The following is a 9619-nucleotide window of genomic DNA, read 5'->3' as shown; positions in this document are numbered from 1 at the left end:
GATTTCCCTTCAGATGTCCTTCAGGCATGTCCTAAAAAGGGGCTGTAGTGCCGCAGCTGTCCACTTTTTGGTGGTGCCTGCATATTGTGCAGAACCATCTGTGAACCAGGTCCAAGTCTTCTCCTCCTCTGTCAACTGATCTTAGGGAACTCCTGAAGAGGCCATTGGTACAGGCTGGGGGAGAGAAGGCAGGGTGGCACAAGTGGAGACCATGGGCATTTGAGCCACTTCTTCATATAACCTACTTGTGCCTTCAGGACCTGCTTGAGCCTGATCACATATACACCACTTCCATTTATGATGGAAAGCTGCTGTGCATGACCCACTTTATGGCTAGATGGGTCAGAAAGCACCCAGTTCATGATAGGCAGTTCAGGTCACATGGTGACTTGATGACCCATAGTCAAACATTCAGTTTCCACTAAAGCCCAGTAATAGGTCAAGAGCTGTCTCTCCAAAGGAGAGTCATTATCTGCAGAAGGTGGCAGGGCCTTGCCCCAAAATCCTAGAGGCCTCCGCTGTGATTCACCTATGGGGGCCTGTCAAAGGCTCCAAACAGCATCCCTATCTGCCACTGATACCTCAAGCACCTTTGGATCTGCTGGGTTATATGGCCCAAGTGGCAGAGCAGATTGCACAGCAGCCTGGACCTGTTGCAGAACCTCCTCCTGTTCTGGACCCCACACAAAACTGACAGCCTTTTGAGTCACTTGATAAATGGGCCAGAGAAACACACCCAAATGAGGACTGTGTTGCCTCCAAAATCCAAATACGCCCAATAGGCATTGTACCTCTTTCTTGGTTGTAGCAGGGGCCAAATGCAGCAACTTATTCTTCACCTTAGAAGGAATATCTTGACAGGCTCCACACCACTGGACCTCTGCAAATTTTACTGAAGTAGAAGTTCCCCAAATTTTAGTCAGATTTATTTCACATCCTCTGGCGTGCAAATGTCTCACCAATAAGTCCACTGTGTTTGCTACCTCTTGCTCACTGAATCCAATCAGCATAATATCATCAATGTAATGGACCAGTGTGATATCTTGCAGAAGCGAAAAGTGATCAAGATCCTCTGAATAAGATTATGACACAAATCTGGAGAGTTGATATACCTTTAAGGTAGGACAGTAAAGGTATATTGCTGGCCTTGCCAGCTGAAGGCACCTGCTGGGCCTTATGGACAGGAATGAAGAAAAAGGCATTTGCCAGGTCAATGGCTGCATACCAAGTACCAGGAGATGGTTAATTTGGTCAAGCAATGAAACCACATCTGGTACAGCAGCTGCAATTGGAGTCACCACTTGGTTAAGCTTACAATAATCCACTGTCATTCTCCAAGATCCTTCTGTCTTCTGCCCAAGCCAAACGGGAGAGTTGAATGGGATATGGTGGGAATCACCACCCCTGCATCTTTCAAATCATTTATGGTGGCACTAGTCTCCACAATCCCACCAGGGATGTGATATTGTTTTTTATTTACTATTTCTTCTAGGTAGAAGCAGCTCTAATGGCTTCCATTTGGCCTTTCCTACCTTAGTGGCCCTCACCCTTCCAGTCAGGGAGCCAAGGTGGGGGTTCTCCCAGCTGCTAATTAAGTCTATACCAGTTATGCTTTCTGGCACTGAGCAAATGACCATAGGATGAATCTGGGGGCCCACTGGACCCACTTAAGTCAGACCTGAGCTAAAACTCCATTAATGACTTCACCTCCATAAGTCCCTACTTTAACTGGAGGACCACAGTGATGTTTTGGGTCACCTGGAATCACCGTCAGCTCAGAGCCAGTGTCCAGTAGTCCCCAAAAGTTCTGATCATTTCCCTTTCCCCAATCCACAGTTACCCTGTCCTTAAAAGGCCAGAGGTGGGGGTGGAGCCAAGATGGCCAAATAGGAACAGCTCCGGTCTACAGCTCCCAGTGTGAGCGACACAGAAGATGGGTGATTTCTGCATTTCCATTTGAGGTACCGGGTTCACTTCACTAGGGAGTGACAAACAGTGGGTGCAGGAGAGTCGGTGCAGCGCACTGTTCATGAGCCGAAGCAGGGTGAGGCATTGCCTCACTCGGGAAGTGCAAGAGGTCAGGGAATTCCCTTTCCTAGTCAAAGAAGGGGGTAACAGACAGCACCTGGAAAATCTGGTCAGTCCCACCCTAATACTGCGCTTTTCCAACGGGCTTGGAAAACAGCACACCAGGAGATTGTGTCCCACACCTGGCTTGGAGGGTCCTATGCCCACGGAGTCTCACTGATTGCTAGCACAGCAGTCTGAGATCAAACTGCAAGGCGGCAGCAAGGCTGGGGGAGGGGCGCCCACCATTGCCCAGGCTTGATTAGGTAAATAAAGCAGCCAGGAAGCTCGAACTGGGTGGAGCCCACCACAGCTCAAGGAGGCCTGCCTGCCTCTGTAGGCTCTACCTCTGGGGGCAGGGCACAGACAAACAAAAATTCAGCAGGAACCTCTGTAGACTTAAATGTCCCTGTCTGACAGCTTTGAAGAGAGTTGTGGTTCTCCCAGCATGCAGCTGGAGATCTGAGAATGGATAGACTGCCTCCTACAGTGGGTCCCTGACCACCGAGCAGCCTCACTGGGAGGCACCCCCAGTAGGGACAGACTGACACCTCACTCGGCCAGGTACTCCTCTGAGACAAAACTTCCAGAGGAACTATCAGACAGCTGAATTTGTGGTCTCACGAAAATCCATTGTTCTGCAGCCACCGCTGCGGACACCCAGCCAAACAGGGTCTGGAGCGGACCTCTAGCAAACTCCAACAGACCTGCAGCTGAGGGTCCTGTCTGGTAGAAGGAAAACTAACAAACAGAAAGGACATCAACACCAAAAACCCATCTGTACATCAGCATCATCAAAGACCAAAAGTAGATAAAACCAAAAAGATGGGGAAAAAACAGAGCAGAAAAACTGGAAACTCTAAAAAGCAAAGCACCTCTCCTCCTCCAAAGGGACGTAGTTACTCACCAGCAATGGAACAAAGCTGGATGGAGAATGACTTTGACGAATTGAGAGAAGAAGGCTTCAGACGATCAAACTACTCCGAGCTACGGGAGGAAATTCAAAACAATAGCAAAGAAGTTAAAAACTTTGAAAAAAAATTAGATGAATGTATAACTAGAATAACCAGTGAAAAGAAGGGCTTAAAGGAGCTGATGGAGCTGAAAGCCAAGTATCAAGAACTATGCGAAGATTGCAGAAGCCTCAGTAGCAGATGCGATCAACTGGAAGAAAGGGTATTGCTGATGGAAGATGAAATGAATGAAATGAAGTGAGAAGGGAAGTTTAGAGAAAAAAGAATAAAAAAAAATGAACAAAGCCTCCAAGAAATTTGGGACTATGTGAAAAGACCAAACCTACATCTGATGGGTGTACCTGAAAATGACGGGGAGAATGGAACCAAGTTGGAAAACACTCTGCAACATATTATCCAGGAGAACTTCCCCAATCTAGCAAGGCAGGCCAACATTCAGATTCAGGAAATACAGAGAACGCCACAAAGATACTCGAGAAGAGCAACTCCAAGACACATAATTGTCAGATTCACCAAAGTTGAAATGAAGGAAAAAATGTTAAGGGCGGCCAGAGAGAAAGGTCAGGTTACCCACAAAGGGAAGCCCATCAGATTAACAGCTGATCTCTCAGCAGAAACTCTACAAGCCAGAAGAGAGTGGGGGCTGATATCCAACATTCTTAAAGAAAAGAATTTTCAACCCAGAATTTCATATCCAGCCAAACTAAGCTTCATAAATGAAGGAGAAATAAAGCACTTTACAGAGAAGCAAATGCTGAGTGATTTTGTCACCACCAGGCCTGCCCTGAAAGAGCTCCTGAAGGAAGCACTAAACATGGAAAGGAAAAACCAGTACCAAAACCAGTACCAGCCACTGCAAAAACATGCCAAATTGTAAAGACCATCGAGGCTAGGAAGAAACTGCATCAACTAACGAGCAAAATAACCAACTAACATCATAATGACAGGATCAAATTCACACATAACAATATTAACTTTAAATGTAAATGGGCTAAATGCTCCAACTAAAAGACATAGACTGGCAAACTGGATAAGGAGTCAAGACCCATTAGTGTGCTGTATTCAGGAAACCCATCTCATGTGCAGAGACACACATAGACTCAAAATAAAGGGATGGAGGAAGATCTATCAAGCAAATGGAAAACAAAAAAAGGCAGGGGTTGCAATCCTAGTCTCTGATAAAATAGACTTTAAACCAACAAAGATCAAAAGAGGCAAAGAAGGCCATTACATAATGGTAAAGGGATCAATTCAACAAGAAGAGCTAACTATCCTAAATATATATGCACCCAACACAGGAGCACCCAGATTCATAAAGCAAGTCCTGAGTGACTTACAAGGGGACTTAAACTCCCACACAATAATGGGAGATTTTAACACCCCACTGTCAACATTAGACAGATCAACGAGAGAGAAAGTTAACAAGGATATCCAGGAATTGAACTCAGCTCTGCACAAAGTGGACCTAATAGACATCTACAGAACTCTTCACCCCAAATCAACAGAATATACATTTTTTTCAGCACCACACCACACCTATTCCAAAATTGACCACATAGTTGGAAGTAAAGCTCTCCTCAGCAAATGTAAAAGAACAGAAATTATAACAAACTGTCTCTCAGACCATAGTGCAATCAAACCAGAACTCAGGATTAAGAAACTCACTCAAAACCGCTCAACTACATGGAAACTGAACAACCTGCTCCTGAATGACTACTGGGTACATAACGAAATGAAGGCAGAAATAAAGATGTTCTTTGAAACCAATGGGAACAAAGACACAACATACCAGAATCTCTGGGACACATTCAAAGCAGTATGTAGAGGGAAATTTATAGCACTAAATGCCCACAAGAGAAAGCAGGAAAGATCCAAAATTGACACCCTAACATCACAATTAAAAGAACTAGAAAAGCAAGAGCAAACACATTCAAAAGCTAGCAGAAGGCTAGAAATAACTAAAATCAGAGCAGAACTGAAGGAAATAGAGACACAAAAAACCCTTCAAAAAATTAATGAATCCAGGAGCTGGTTTTTTGAAAAGATCAACAAAATTGATAGACCCCTAGCAAGACTAATAAAGAAGAAAAGAGAGAAGAATCAAATAGATGCAATAAAAAATGAAAAAGGGGATATCACCACCAATCCCACAGAAATACAATCTACCATCAGAGAATACTACAAACACCTCTACGCAAATAAACTAGAAAATCTAGAAGAAATGGATAAATTCCTCGACAAATACACCCTCCCAAGACTAAATCAGGAAGAAGTTGAATCTCTGAATAGACCAACAACAGGCTCTGAAATTGTGGCAATAATCAATAGCCTACCAACCAAAAAGAGTCCAGGAACTGATGGATTCACAGCCGAATTCTACCAGAAGTACAAGGAGGAACTGGTAAGATTCCTTCTGAAACTATTCCAATCAATAGAAAAAGAGGGAATCCTCCCTAACTCATTTTATGAGGCCAGCATCGTCCTGATACCAAAGCCTGGCAGAGACATAACCAAAAAAGAGAATTTCAAACCAATATCCTTGATGAACATTGATGCAAAAATCCTCAATAAAATACTAGCAAACCGAAGCCAGCAGCACATCAAAAAGCTTATCCACCATGATCAAGTGGGCTTCATCCCTGGGATGCAAGGCTGGTTCAACATATGCAAATCAATAAATGTAATTCAGCATATAAACAGAACCAAAGACAAAAACCACATGATTATCTCAATAGATGCAGAAATGGCCTTTGACAAAATTCAACAACCTTCATGCTAAAAACTCTCAATAAATTAGGTATTGATGGGACATATCTCAAAATAATAAGAGCTATCTATGACAAACCCACAGCCAATATCATACTGAATGGGCAAAAACTGGAAGCATTCCCTTTGAAAACTGGCACAAGACAGGGATGCCCTCTCTCACCACTCCTATTCAACATAGTGCTGGAAGTTCTGGCCAGGGCAATCAGGCAGGAGAAGGAAATAAAGGGCATTCAATTAGGAAAAGAGGAAGTCAAATTGTCCCTGTTTGCAGATGACATGATTGTATATTTAGAAAAACCCATTGTCTCAGCCCAAAATCTCCTTAAGCTGATTAGCAACTTCAGCAAAGTCTCAGGATACAAAATCAATGTACAAAAATCACAAGCATTCTTGTACATCAATCACAGACAAACAGAGAGCCAAATCATGAGTGAACTCCCATTCACAATTGCTTCAAAGAGAATAAAATACCTAGGAATCCAACTTACAAGGGATGTGAAGGACTTCTTCAAGGAGAACTACAAACCAATGCTCAATGAAATAAAAGAGGATACAAACAAATGGAAGAACATTCCATGCTCATGGGTTGGAAGAATCAATATTGTGAAAATGGCCATACTGCCCAAGGTAATTTATAGATTCAGTGCCATCCCCATCAAGCTACCAATGACTTTCTTCACAGAATTGGAAAAAACTACTTTAAAGTTCATATGGAACCAAAAAAGAGCCCGCATTACCAAGTCAATCCTAAGCCAAAAGAACAAAGCTGGAGGCATCACACTACCTGACTTCAAACTATACTACAAGGCTACAGTAACCAAAACAGCATGGTACTGGTACCACAACAGAGACATAGATCAATGGAACAGAACAGAGCCCTCAGAAATAATGCCGCATATCTACAACTATCTGATCTTTGACAAACCTGACAAAAACAAGCAATGGGGAAAGGATTCCCTATTTAATAAATGGTGCTGGGAAAACTGGCTAGCCATATATAGAAAGCTGAAACTGGATCCCTTCCTTACACCTTATACAAAAATTAATTCAAGATGGATTAAAGACTTACATGTTAGACCTAAAACCATAAAAACCCTAGAAGAAAACCTAGGCAATACCATTCAGGACATAGGCGTGGGCAAGGACTTCATGTCTAAAACACCAAAAGCAATGGCAACAAAAGCCAAAATTGACAAATGGGATCTCATTAAACTAAAGAGCTTCTGCACAGCAAAAGAAACTACCATCAGAGTGAACAGGCAACCTACAGAATGGGAGAAAATTTTTGCAACCTAGTCATCTGACAAAGGGCTAATATCCAGAATCTACAATGAACTCAAACAAATTTACAAGAAAAAAACAAACAACCCCATCAAAAAGTGGGCGAAGGACATGAACAGACACTTCTCAAAAGAAGACATTTATGCAGCCAAAAAACACATGAAAAAATGCTCATCATCACTGGCCATCAGAGAAATGCAAATCAAAACCACAATGAGATACCATCTCACACCAGTTAGAATGGCCATCATTAAAAAGTCAGGAAACAACAGGCGCTGGAGAGGATGTGCAGAAATAGGAACACTTTTACACTGTTGGTGGGACTGTAAACTAGTTCAACCATTGTGGAAGTCAGTGTGGCAATTCCTCAGAGATCTAGAACTAGAAATACCATTTGACCCAGCCATCCCATTACTGGGTATATACCCAAAGGATTATAAATCATGCTGCTATAAAGACACATGCACACGTATGTTTATTGCGGCACTATTCACAATAGCAAAGAGTTGGAACCAACCCAAATGTCCAACAACGATAGACTGGATTAAGAAAATGTGGCACATATACACCATGGAATACTATGCAGCCATCAAAAATGATGAGTTAATGTCTTTTATAGGGACATGGATGAAACTGGAAACCATCATTCTCAGCAAACTATCGCAAGGACAGAAAACCAAACACCACATGTTCTCACTCATAGGTAGGAATTGAACAATGAGAACTCATGGACACAGGAAGGGGAACATCACACTCCGGGGACTGTTGTGGGTTGGGTGGAGGGGGGAGGGACAGCTTTAGGAGATATACCTAAGGCTAAATGACGAGTTAATGGGTGCAGGACACCAACATGGCACATGGATACATATGTAACAAACCTGCACATGGTGCACATGTACCCTAAAACTTAAAGTATTAAAAAAAAAAAAAAAGGCCAGAGGTTTCCTTGGGGAAGGATGGGAGAAACATTCACTGCATAAATTGTCAGAAACGTGGTGGGGTCCTTCCTCAAGGGGACCCATCTTCCCCTCATTCAAGGAGTTCTGGGTCTGTAAACTGGCTCAAGTCTGAAAATTGATTGAGGGGCTGTGATTTTCTGTTTTTATAATTCAAATTAATCTTTTGTCCTTTCAACCTAGAAGTTTTCTGCTTATATAAATTAAATAGGAATGCAGTAGGCTTCTCATAAATTTCACTTCTAGGAACACCGTGATTGATTAGCCAATGCCAGAGCTCTACATGGATCAGACTATTCTGATTGCGGCTTTGCTTCTGCTGTCTGTTATGGTAGCTATGCCCACCTTGCCTTTGATGGTTAAGTGCCGCTACTTGGCCCCTGCCCCTCAGGATCCAATTATTCCCATTGTATTTAAATTTTGTACTTGAGTGACTGTGGTTCCGCTGTTAGATCTAACATACAGAAAAGAGCAATTACAAGGCTTTTCAAAGATGTAGGTGCTGCCCTCACAAATCTATTTCAGAAGACACTGGTCAAGAGTACATCTTCTGGACCCCCTCAGCTGGTGTGAGTAGGTCTGAAGTGACTAATCCACCCCACCATCCCAATGCCCCTAAGCCTTTGGACCCCTTCCTCAACATTAAACCAAGGGAGATCAGACATTTCCAGCTCACTCACAGTGGGCCATGTTATAGTGCATATTTCAGCTAACCAAGCAAAAAAACTATTAGAACCATTTCTAACTCCCCAAGCTGCAGCATTAAATGTAGAGTTACTACATAGTGGGCACAAATCAATAAATTCAGCCTCATCCAACTGTTTCTTCCACCATTTTCCCACACCCTTAATATCCACGCCCATACCTGTTCTCCAGATTTCTGTTTATATAAATTAGAAAACTCAAGCAGTTCTTTTTGAGTATAGCACACCTCCCTCATGGGTCGCACTCTCAACCTCACCTCTTGGAGCCCACTGGGACTTTAGTCTAGTTATAGGTCTAGAAGCAAAAACGGTATTGGGGTGGCTCCTGAGGAGATTCACCATTATCTTGCGTGACAGCTGCCTCAGGGGAGGCCATCACTGTTGCCTCAGGCAGTGCAGGGTTTATCTCCTCAGACAAAGGTGGAGAGGCTGATGGCAGCATGAGTCAGGGAGGGAATGTTGCCACTCCTGGCGATAGGGAAGCTGTTTCTTCTGGCAAAAAGGGTCCATCAGAGTTTACAAACTCAGTGTCCCCAGCTTCATCAGGGTCCTCCCACACATTCCCATTCCAAGTTGCAGGGTCCCATTCTTTTCCAATCATTGCTCTCACTTTAACAGTAGACACCTGGCAAGGCTGTGCATGCACCTTTTGTTGCAGGTCAGCCACTCGCATGATAAGAGCTTATGTCTATTTTTCCACAATTTCAGCTCTTTCTCTGCAAGAGATAAGACTCTCACTCAAGGCAATCTTAACAGATTTGAAGCTCAACATCTGCTTCTGAAGCCAGGAGACAGAATCCCTGAGTTCATAATTTTCTTTAATCACTTTGTCCATTGAACTTAGGAGCAACCAACCAGCTTCATTATA

Source organism: Symphalangus syndactylus, chromosome 15, assembly GCF_028878055.3.
Source record: "Symphalangus syndactylus isolate Jambi chromosome 15, NHGRI_mSymSyn1-v2.1_pri, whole genome shotgun sequence".
Classification (NCBI taxonomy): domain Eukaryota; kingdom Metazoa; phylum Chordata; class Mammalia; order Primates; family Hylobatidae; genus Symphalangus; species Symphalangus syndactylus.
Note: the sequence above shows the minus strand (reverse complement) of the source record.